The following is a 12,499-nucleotide window of genomic DNA, read 5'->3' on the forward strand; positions in this document are numbered from 1 at the left end:
GGAGAGGAGAGGGAGGAGGGGGGAAAAGGGAGACGGGGAGGGAAAAGGGAGGCGGGGAGGAGGCGGAAATCTCTTTTTTTCAATAAAAAATTATATTTAAAAAAAAAAAAGAATTCACCAAGTAGTCAGAGAAAGCCGGACATATGGACACTTACCCTGTTGTGAAAACCTGGAATATGGGTGTTCTGCGGAGAGGTGGGCACTGTCTGAGCTCACTGACGTATTATGATCTGTCTCCAAAAGCACTCAGTAAGACCCCCATTATACCTAACTTTGCTCATTCCATTGGTTTATTCTGAACTGACCACAAAGAAAAAAATCCTAGAATAAGACAAGAGAGACGCTGAGTCTATGGTCCATTGTCTTTAATGAAAAGGCAGCTCTCTAGATCTCTTTAGTGGATGTTTTTCTTTTGCTTTAATTGTAGTAATGGAATCAGCTAATATGTTTAATTCTGCCATAACTAAGGATAAATGCAAAGATAGACCACTGTTTACATGTTGATTTAAATGGAAAGTTTTGTTAATGACAACCAATATAAAATCAAAGGTCAAACCTCTATTGTTGTTTCCCAGATTTTTAAAAAATTCTTTTCATGTATGTGCATTGGTGTTTTTGCCTGCATGGTGTTTTGTATGAGGGTGTCAGGTACCCTGGAACTGGAGTCACAAACAGTTAGTTACCATGTAGGTTCTGGGCACTGAACCCCAGCCCTCTGGAATAGCCAATGTTCTCAAAAACTGAGCCATATCTCCAGCCTTATTTCCCAGATTTTTAAAGAAGAAATCTAAGTTGTTGAGGGATTCTCAAGAATTGAACAAGATTTTTTTTATAACTGTATAGCCTATAAGCCAAAAAACAAGTGTTTTTATCTAGATATTTCATGTCATGAATGTGGTGGGAACATGGTGTTCCAAAACACAATCATAAAACAAACTATCTCTATAACCCAAATGAGATACCAAAGAAAATACAGAATAGTTATCCGAATGTGTCACAGCAAAGAACTTTAGAGGGCCCAGTCTTTTCTCTCTCCCTACTTCCCTTCCTCCCCTTCCAGTCTTTTTCTTTCATGATTATGTTTGGAAAAACTTGTAATCACAAATAAAACAATAGTTCCCTGAAATAAAAAATCACTACTAACTTCATCTCATAACTGATTATTCTAAATTTCATAGGTAGTTCATATACAATAATATAATTCTGAGAAATAACCATGTGTTAAAAGTCATGTTTTTGCTTTTGTCTTTTGTTTTTTGCTTTTGTTTTTGCCAGGATTTTGCTCTTTTACTATGTTGTTCCTATTTTCCTTTGGTGGAATAAGTGACCATCGGAATGCTAACTAATATCAATTTGGTCTGATATTTTCTGACAGGTGTATTTGAAAACAACATATTGTGTAAACCTACGCATGTCACCAGAGATGAGAAAAATGATGCTCAGGGCCATCTGATGGGTTCCTCTAATATATAATGCTGTTCGTGTCTCTTCTTTGATTATTTCTATGTCCCAATTATTAGCAGCCATCAGTGCCTCAGGATAATGCAAAGTAAAGCAAAACAAAACAGAGACTTGTCAGTCTGCCACTGACAGGTAAGTCTTTGAAGTTGCAGATGGATTTATTGGTTCTCTGTTTCTAAATCTGTCAAAAAGACCTGAACAATTTCCTGCCTGACAGAGGTTGAGAGCCGAGCACCTGGAGGCCTTTCATAATGACTGTGGCAGGGAAGTCCAATGGCACCAGAGTTAGTTTTCCATGTGCGATGTGATGTCTACTCAGGCTCAGGTTCATACAACAAAAGGGAAGAAAATGTTTCCCAAGGATGCTGTGGATTATTTTGCAGATTCTACGTACATAGAGTACAAAACAAATAAAGATTGTAAACCTCATTTGGGCTCAAGCAAACAACGTGAAATCTGCTTTAATATCCATTTTTATTTTAACTTTAATACTTGGTATTTTTTAAATGAGTAAATGAACAAATGTTCATCTTTTCATGCAAAAATATTTGACTTTATGATTTTACTAAAAGCAAATATAAAGTAACCTTCATATAAGCTAATCTTTATTACCTCTAAGTAAAATAATATATAGGTATCTTTTTCCATATTATTTACTGAACCGCTGCTTTGTACCAAGCCAGGTCTTATGAAGCAGTGATCTTTATGAACATCTTTGAAATCCTTTTAATGTGGTGTGTGTGTATTCAAGCATATGTGTGTGTGATCATATGTGTGTATGCATGAGCAGATGGTTCTAGGACAGTTCATGAACAGCAGCTAAATAGGCAAGTATGTTAGTGTTTTAAACACTGTATAGGAGAAGTACCTGTTTGTAATTGAATTATCCAGGTGATATTCTTCAACACTTAAACCCTTAGACGTGAACTAATTCACCCATAATGTAAGAGTTTAGATCACTTCCAAGGTAGGAACAATCTGGGGATACCAATACCTTCTTAATACATTAATGTCCACAATTCAAGCAATACTAGTTTCATTGAAATTGTTTGAATTTTGAAGCCCACTCTGAGCTTCCTCCAATAAGCTTAGAGCAGTCCAGAGTACAGATGCTGCCCTATAACCATATTCTCAACTCATACCTCCAACATTTCAATGTTTAACCTGGGGCTTGTTGCTGGCTATGGTTTCTTTCCTCTTTCATGGAAAGAGTGGTGGTCTAAACATTTGCTAAAAGATCACATATGGGAAGGCATAGTGGCACACACCTTTAATCCCAACAATTACTAGTTCAGGGCCAGTCTAGTTTATATAGTGAGTTCCAGGACAATCAACACTAAATAGTGAGACTCTGTCTTAAAAGCCCCAAATTCTTGTTAGTATCTAACTACCTGTACTCTTCTGAAAATACTGCACAAAACATGTAATAAATGACTGGGGAAAGTTAATAGCTATCTTTTCTTCTGAATAACTTCTGGAACTTTCAGAGCTGGATCTGGAAAGACACTTCTGAAAACTGAACAGAATACACTTCCAAGGAAGAACTAGTGAGTGACGTTGGTAGAGCTGACATTTTAGCACATGTCAAGCTTTGTATCAGAGTTTGCAGAATATGATACAAGGTCTGTGCCTTTTCCATGTCTCCAGATAGAAGATAACACTTGGGTGACAACTGCCAACGTAACACATGGGTGACAACTGCCAATGCCAGCGCATCTTCGTATTTAAATTTTTCTAATTTACATTTTTCTTTCCATATTTAATTTAAACAATATTCACCCCCAGATAGAGCAGAATATTATGTATCTCGGTGATTGACACAGGTTACAATATTACGGAGTAGAAGAAACACTGGCTGGTCAAAGTCAATTTTAAAGTTAATTTAAAAATAATATTAATTGGGATAAGATAATTCATATCAGCACTTCTGTGTCATTACTACCATCATTATGCTAGAAATAACAAAACTGAAGGAGATGATGACTTGGGCCATTTCTAGTCATGATAGCTTTGGGAGTATAACTCTATCATAATTCTATAAATTAAATAAAATTATGTATGTAAAAGTGATTTGAAAATTGTAGTGTTTGGTGTTATACTACACTTCAGACTCCATTTGCTGGCAAGATCTCTCTCTCTCTCATAGCTGATCAATTAATTCAGATAAATGTCAGTTCAGTCTTTCAAGTAGTTTTTCCAGAAAAGAGGGAGGGGTCAATTGGCTGATTTAATTATCAGCCATTGTTAGCTACTGCTGCTGCCTGTTCCTGGGTCATGACTGAAGTTTATAGGGAAGAGTGTGGAGGAGATAAACAACTTTACTGCCAATATCTGGATAAAAAGCCTAACCAAAGTTTGGAATGGCTGTCAATGGTGACACAAACAGGAAGGGATGTTCCAAGTGATTGGGACAAGAAAGGAAACTTGAACAGGATGGTATCTCAGGGCAGGGAGAATACTGGGTCATGGTTGACTTTATAGATAATTCTTGGAATCTAATCACACCACTGAGAGTGTACACTGACTAAACAAATCATTGCAAACTCTCCCTTGGACAAAGATAAAACAGAAGCATCCATAGCTATCATATATTAAATATATTCTTTGCATCAGATATCTGCTTACTTGCTTTTTAGTTATTAGTCTATCTAACAAGCTAGTAACTAGGACAAATTATACTTCTCAAGGCACAGGCATGTCAGCAGTGACTCATCCACAATGTGTTACTCTCTACGGGTTAAAAATCAGCAGAACAGAAATTGAAAGTGTATGTAATTAAGATAATTTTATTTTTCTTTCTTTTGATTTTCTCCTGTCTTGTTTTGTTGTGTTTCTGGGTCTCATAATTTATCCTAGACTAGCTACCAACTCACGATCCTCCTTCATCAGCCACCTTAAGTGTAGAGGACGTGGGCATTTGCCACTGGACTTGTCTGAAAAACTGAAGATTTATATGATGTCCTACATGTTGTGGGAGAAATAATACCATGCAGCTGGAGCGTGATGGAAGCAACTCTGATTGCGGGAAGTCCTTACATTCCCCTTGATATACAGTGGAGATCATGCGAAGATGACCTACTTCCTACGGTTATACACACCGTAAAAGACCAAGGCTTTGAATTCAACCCCCAAGTTCTTAACATGAGTCCTTGCCATGTTTTCCAGAAACTCATAGGAAAGGGGGAAACGGTTGAATCCGGATGCCTTTTGAAAATGGCGTCTCCTTTTCCACACAAGTTCTAAGGAAGTACTACCAACAGCCATACTCGGGTGTCCCTGTCTTAAATACTTCCTTTACAAAGCTGCTGCAAAGTCTACAAGCTCAACACTCAAGACTGGATGGGTGGCGCGAGGTGGGTGGTGCTTGGAGATGGAGGGAAATGAAAGGCAGGGGACGAATTCCATAAGAATTGCCAATCTATACATTCATACCGGGTTGTATTTCAAGAAGCCAGCATAGTCTTTACATTGAATACCCCATATGATTTGGTTCTCTGTCCTGTAATCAAGTACTAAGATTTTTGAAAATGATTCTCATTGTGTGAAATAAACATATAGTTAAGTTTCTAAGAGGACTTTGAGAAATTAAGACTGTGTTGTAGTTTGTTTGAAATTTCCCCTCATAAACCCATGTGCTTGGACACTTGGTTTCTAGCTGGTGGTAGTGTTTAGGAAGGTTTGGGGTCTTTAGGAGATGAAGCCTTACTGAAGAAAGTGGGTCACCGGGGGCTAGTTTTGAGATGCTACGGTCTCATTCTATTTCCTGCCTGTTCTTCCCCCGCCCCCCAAATCAGGGACAATGTGGCCTGGCCATCATTCCCATGTTTGTGCCATCCTCCCTTTCCAACCCCAGTGGACTGTATTCTTTCTTAGCGGTGATTCGGAACAAACCATCCCTACCCTCGGTTGTTTCTTGTTGGGCGTGTGATCACACCAGTGAGAAATAAAGCTAACACATCGTGTTATTTCAATCCTGTACTTTCTACTAATGCCTTGTTATTCTTCGTGAAAGTGGTAGTATGAGGAATTTATCTATACTTAACTTTATCATTCCTGGGTACAGAAGTGAGTTAATCACTCCTGAATTTTACCTCCTGTTCATGTTTCCTTTGTTGAGAATGAGGTGTGGAAGAAATAGCTTTTGACTCATTTTGTGTTTTTTTTTTTTGTTGCTGTTTTGTTCATTTTTTAAATTGGATTCAGTAAAAGAAAGTATAAGCAGGGGACAGGATGTAGCAGGAAAGGTTACACTTTGCCATCCACCCAGTCCTGCCCTTGTACTCAGTCTGTCTATTTTTTTGGGAATAGTCCTTGTGTGTGTGAGTGCATTTGTGTGAGTGTATTTGTGTGTGTGTCTGTGTGTGCCTGTGTGTCTGAGAGAGAGTGTGTGTGTGTCTGTATGGAAACCATTGATGTACCCTCTCTCCGGTTTCTCTGTTCACTTCCTTTATCTTCTTAGAACCAGAGGTGGTAACTTTCTACTTACTGATGTTTCTACTCCTATCTGTATATCACTAAATGCTCTCCAGTTTGGCCAGACCTTTCTATCCCTTTCCTTTTTTTTTGCTCCTTGTTACTCCTCTTTCCATAAATCCTGTTTGATGTGGAGGCCTGAAAATGTGAGCCTATTTCCACGGAGACCGAAGGCCAGAGGGTTCTGCTCTTTCAAGGTTATTGTCAACAGGTGTGGCTAATAGCCAGACCACATACTTCAGGAACAGAGAAGTAGGTATGTTCCTACCTCAAACAAAAGTTTAAGGATCCGACTTAGGGTCCAGTTACTTTATGGAGATAACTTTGAATTTCACCGAGGAAGTGGTTTGCCTACAGAATGTTTTGGTCTAGGATGTGTGCGGTTCTAGCAGCAGAATGTTTAACTCCGGAGGTAGCCCTTGAACTTCAATAGGTATGTTCATTTCCTTGTATCCAGTTAATGTAGTTTTTTTATCTTGTGTCTATCTTTTGGGGTCAGGGATATTTAAAGCAATTGGAAATTAAATGTGGGCAAATTTTCAGTACTCAGTGAAACTCCCTCCCGATACTACCGTATAATGTTTCTCCATTTTATTATTTTTTATGTGTCTTCATATTCTTTATTAATATTTTCTAAATCCCCAAGCCTCTACCCTGGCAAGAGGTATTTTTATCGCAGCTGATCACCGACAGTTTGATGCCTTTTTCATGAACGGCTCTTATGGTAGCTAATACCATTATCTACTTCCAGCTTTGATTTTTGTTTTGGCATCAGTTTCTAGCCTTCTGACAGAGGATCTCCTGAGTATTCATCCTGTCTAAAACATCGCATCATTTTAAATGATGCCTCCTTCTCTTAAAAAAAAACTAAGCTATTTGAAAGTAAATAATAACTTCTGATAGGCATAGAGAACGAAACACTAAAATCTGGGCTGCAGGGCTGGCAAGACGACTCTGAGAATGAAAATATTTGCTTGCAAGGGCGAGGACATGAGTTTGCATGCAGAACCTATGTATAAGCTGTGACTGACCCCACAGTTGTGTGTTCTGATCTCCACATATGCACAAGGATACACATGCTTTCCCCACCATCCCCATGAACAATAAAGATGAAAAAGTAAAGTTTTCAAATTTTACCCTATAGTAAGACTGCAGAAACTTTATTAGTTGTATTATGTTTTATAAATATTTGAAATTTTGTGTCTTGTTCTATATTTTTATAAAAAGTTTAAACTATTTAGTTGATTAAAATTACTATATTTTCCTTAACTGTTTTTTTTGGGGGGTGAGGGGCATATACTAAACCATGATATAATTAGTTTTCTATTTCTTAAAACTTTTAAAATGTATTTAGTTTTAGTTAATATTAGTGAAACTAAGACACTTTTCTTGCTTAAAAGGGATAAATTGTCTTTTAATCCCTGTCTTAGAACAATTCATTTAATAGTTTTCTCCCTATTTTCTTGTGTCACAGCTAATATTGTAACCCACTTTCCTCTAATTGTTCAACTTTTCTGGCCTTCTATTAACATCATTCTTAGCACAACTAAACCATAAGTCTTGAGAAATATTTGAACAATTCTGCCTTACCTTATTTCTTCCCTTGAGAATATTTCACTATCCCTGACATTTTTGCATTTCAAACCAAGTTTTAAAGTAGACTGTCAACTGCTATATAAACATGTTGGCATTTTAATTTGAATTACATTAAATTTATAGATTATTTTGGGAGAATTGACATCATTATGAATGTTGAGACATTTGATGCATCAGTATGGTAGCTTCTATATATTTATACTTTCTTTAGCAGCTTTGGATAATGTCATATAACTGTGTGATCCATACATATTTATATATCTAGGTACCTCAATTTGGAGCTACTGAAACCTGTGGGGTTTAGATTCCGGTAAAATTAATACTCTATCGACACATTTGGAATTATTTCTATCCATTTGCTAAATTCCATTGTTTAATTTAACATTGATTTAAGATTCTTGTATTTTCTATGACATTTGTTTTCAGGTTTATTTGTAGCTAATGTAATAATCACAAATGGTGAGAAAATCATCTTCTGTCATTTCCATCTTAATTTTCTTTGGATATTTTCTTCCTCTTGTTCTTCTACCTATGCAAACAGCTCATAATAATGCTAAAGTAAAAGTCTTCCTTTACTTCCAGCTGATGTTAAGTACGATTTTTGAAAATTTTAAGGTATGTGACAATGTCTATGACTTACTATAAATAAAAATATGTACCTTCATCATGTAAAGGTAATCCCCTTATTATTTGTCTATTGAACTTTACCAATACCTTATCTACATTTATTGCCATAATTATGTTTGCTATTTTGTTTAGTGTTTTAAGATTTTAGGCCAAATGAATTAGTTTAAGTGACAAAATAATATTGTCATTTTATAAATGATAACAGCCTATCTACTTATATATTTCTGAAACAATTTGTTAACATTCCTCCGAGTATCTGTTTTTATGAAGATTGATTAGTGTGTAGCTAAGTCATATTTTAATGTTCTTTAAGCCTCATAACCCAAATTGGAAATGTCTTTGTTTCTTTGTTACCTATGGAACAGAATAAATAGATAAAATTTAAAATATTTTTTTCTGTTGGGTTTGGTACAACTCATAAATAATGTATCAAAGTCAGATTTTTCAAGTTTAGAAAGGCATTTTAATTGGTGATTTAATGTTTACATTAGTTAAAAGGTTGATTAAATATTCCAAATGTTTTTATTTGTGAAGAACTGGTCTTGGGAATAATTCTTACCTCAAAATTTCAAGTAAAAAGACTGTCTCATAGAGTTATTAACATTTTCAAAGACACTTTGGTGAAATTTGTTCAAACGTGTTTGAACTCGGAGCTGATTTCAAAGTCCAGTCTCTTTTGGCTATGGCTATTAAATTATACATTTCTAGAAATGTGCACATTTCATCTCGGCTTCCAAGCTTTCAGAAATAAAGTTACACACATGATCTTAAACACGATTTCCCTATAGGACTTACACCTATTGCTAATATTGTATTCATGGCTCTTCTAGCTTTTCTATTCACTTAAATAGTAATACATGGTCTTTCTTATCTGGTTCATTTTACAAACTTTTGATGTTGTCATTTATTATGTTTTATTTAATAATAGTCTAAGCTCATTCTTATGTTTTCCCTCTTCCTATATCACCTTCCTACTTTTTAAGTTAAGCTATAAACATTATTGCTTAATATTGAATGTGTTTTCTTACATTTGGAAAGTTTTCCTATCTAACTTAGAATAGTTCTCTTTTATTTCTTCTTGAGCTAAGAAGTTGAAAATTTTAATGTATTTAAATGAATACAAAGTTATTTTCTTAACTTTATTTTGTTTATATATTTATAATTTTATGTTATGTTAGTTGACTTTAATCCATACCCATTTAACCATGAAGCATTAGCAAAGGTCCAAATCAGAAGACTGAAATCACCTATTGTTCAAACAAAGAAACTTTGGAGTCAAGTGTTAGTACTAAATGATAAAAGGAGTGTTTAGGGGTTTCGTGAACAATCCAACCTTGCTATTTCTTCATGCATCTTCCATAGTGAAAAATTACCATCATGTACATTGGGCTCCAGTGTAGGACCATCCTTTCTTATCAAGTTACCAAATAATGAAGATTCTAGGCCCATCTAACCAGTTTTTCTCTTTGCACCTATTGATATACTTGGTCATTTGCCCTTGTGTTTTATTTCAGTGTCTTCTCTCTAGCAGACGAAGATCAGGCATAACATACTCACCATTGACTCTTCTCAGCTCATTGCCTATTTCCTGCATTCCTGAATCACCTGTTGCTCACGGATGACATGTGGTGGCCTCAGGTATGTTTGCTTCACTTCTTGTACAAGATTGTTGATTAGGCTGGTGCTATGCAGTAGAAAATCTCAATGTACAATTTCGCTATTTTGGTAACTTTTAATAGTAAATTGATAAAATTAGTGTCATCTATCGCATGAAGAGAGTATCTGTCTTTTTCATCCAAGAGGGGGTTAAGTATTTTGTTTTAATAATATCACATCCAAATTATAGAAATTATCATATTGCATTCTCTTAGTACCCCCTAATTAAGACATGAGTAATATAGCTAAGGTTCAGAGTTCAGGTGTGTTCAAGTGTGTGCCACAACTTATACATTCAATTGTACATCTTAGTTTTTTATTCTCTAATATATTACTTAAGGAAAGTAGAAACTGCAAATCATATCCTGCATGAAGGTGAAGTAATAGTACTTGGGAAATTTGAATACTTTAAAAATAAACACAGTGTATTTTTTTTTCTGTAACTGAAATAATATTCAAGAGCACAGTGAGTTACACCCAGCCCTCTCCCAAGATTTCAGAGGAGCGCAATTTGAAAAACACTACTCTGTTTTTCTCAGAGGATCAGAAACAATGCAAACCCTCATGCCCAACAAATCATCTTTGAGATAATGGTAAGGGGGTAGACAGCTTAAGAAAAACAGGAAGCAATCCCTAGGGTGCTTTAAATATTAATCACACAGGTTTTCCTTAAGAAGATTAACGATAAACCAAAGATCAGCAGACTGACTCATATCCAGTCCAGACGAGCCAGGAGAGGAGACAGGAAGATGTCCTGTAGGGTTCATTCCACCACTGGGAGGAATGTCACATAATTAGAGGAAAAAGAAATGACATAAACACAACTGAAAATGAAAGAGCCTCTCAGGCCACAACTATTCCTCAGCCTCAGGACTGTCATGCATCATGTTCACTATATTCTTGCGGCATTATTATTTTTTTTTCTGTACACACAAAGCCAGCAAACCGGATTACAGTTCAACTATAGGAGTCTCATGTATCCTGGTATTTTCCATGAGTTACAGGAAGGAATACCTTGCAATCTTGCAATGATTAAGAGGGTAAGATTTATAGCAACAAGAGAGAGAGAGAGAGAGAGAGAGAGAGAGAGAGAGAGAGAGAGAGAGAGAGAGATCTTTAAAAATTGCAAGTAACCTTGGGCTGTTCAGCTTTCTTGCTATGTGAGGGAGAATAGTCTCTATATTATATGGTTACTATGAGGGTCACTAAAATATATTATCACGTTCAGCTGAGTGACAAAAAACTAGAATGGCCCTTTGTAGGACCTTTAAATGGGAGGAAGCATCTTGCCGATATTCAGGACTCTTAAGGCAGTGAAAGTTGAATGAGTGACAGGTCCTGGTTCTGGATCTGTGTCTAAAAGGGGCAGGGGTCAATTTTCAGTAGCTGTAGCCATAGACTCCTTTCCCTAGCCTCATTCTGATGAGAGACCACGTTCCGGTTCAGCTGAGGCTGCACACCTCTCAAGGTGTTCTGCGTCTGTGCTATCACTGACCCCACATTCTACATAGCCCAGGCCTTAGTGTTTCCGTAAACTCTCCTTGGGCCCTCATTCCCACCTCGGCTCCCAACACGGGAAAATCAGCTGGGAGTGCAGAGGTAATTAATACGAGACCCTAGTATCCATTAAAAGTATTTGAAAATCTAATTTATGGTGGAAAGAGAAGTGGAGTGTTTCAGGTATGACTACATTTTATTCTGGGTATCCTACAATCTGCATAAATAAACTGGTGTCATTTTGAACACACTGTACAACGAATCCAGGTGTTTGGAGGCTCAGCTTCTGATGTAGATGAGGCTTAGTATTCCAAGGCTTTCAGATACACCAGTTGTTTAGACTCTCAGTGTCCAGCCACATCATGGGGAAATATGTGAGATCAGGATGGTGGGTTCCTGTGGGTAATGTATTTCCTAAGATTATTAAAGTTCCATTCTGTGTAACATAAAAAAATTCATCAAAACACTTTGTGAATCTAGAAGGAGTTTGAGACACTGGTTTATATTTTAGGACTATCAAAAGAAGTATAATTTATCCACTTTTGGCTAAACTTTGGCATCCGTGAGAGAAAACAGCTCAGGATCCAGGCAGAGAGATAAACAGCAGGAACAGATCCCGACTTGTTATTTTCACCACGCAGCCTTTAAAGGGGAGACCATTTCCTTCGGTTCTAAGATGTGTCTCGAGCTACCACAAGATGAAGCATTTTGTTATCTTCCTGAGGGACATTTTATCATCTGAACCTCCAGCCTCAGACTTCATTTCCTGCCTTCTCTCAAGTTGGGCTGGGAAGGTCACTCTGCTCAGATGTCCCTCTGTGGTTTAAAGGGCAAGTGGCCATTAATACCTCTTCATGTTCACAAAGTATCACCTCCCGTTCCAGGTGGGAAACACCACTGAGGCTTTTATTCCCTTTTACAATGTCCAGAGTTTCCAGAGGTGACTTGATCGGACAGTAACTTCAATGCCAACTTTTAACTTTGGCAATTTAAACCTGTTGGAACTGACAGGAAGCCTGCAGACGCCCTACCCCATACCCACAAGGACTTCTCTAGACCAGTGGGAAGTAATTCCGAGGAATTATCCCACTTGGTACTGTAAATGCTGCTCTGGAGGACAAGACATAGGAAATTAGCTCACATGGTTAAACGCATCCACTGAGGGAGTAATTTGTTCATTTGCTCTCCT

The sequence above is a fragment of the Alexandromys fortis genome, unplaced genomic scaffold (genome assembly GCF_014885135.2).
Source record: "Alexandromys fortis isolate MF-2015 unplaced genomic scaffold, M_Fortis_MF-2015_v1.1 scaffold_68, whole genome shotgun sequence".
Classification (NCBI taxonomy): Eukaryota; Metazoa; Chordata; class Mammalia; order Rodentia; family Cricetidae; genus Alexandromys; species Alexandromys fortis.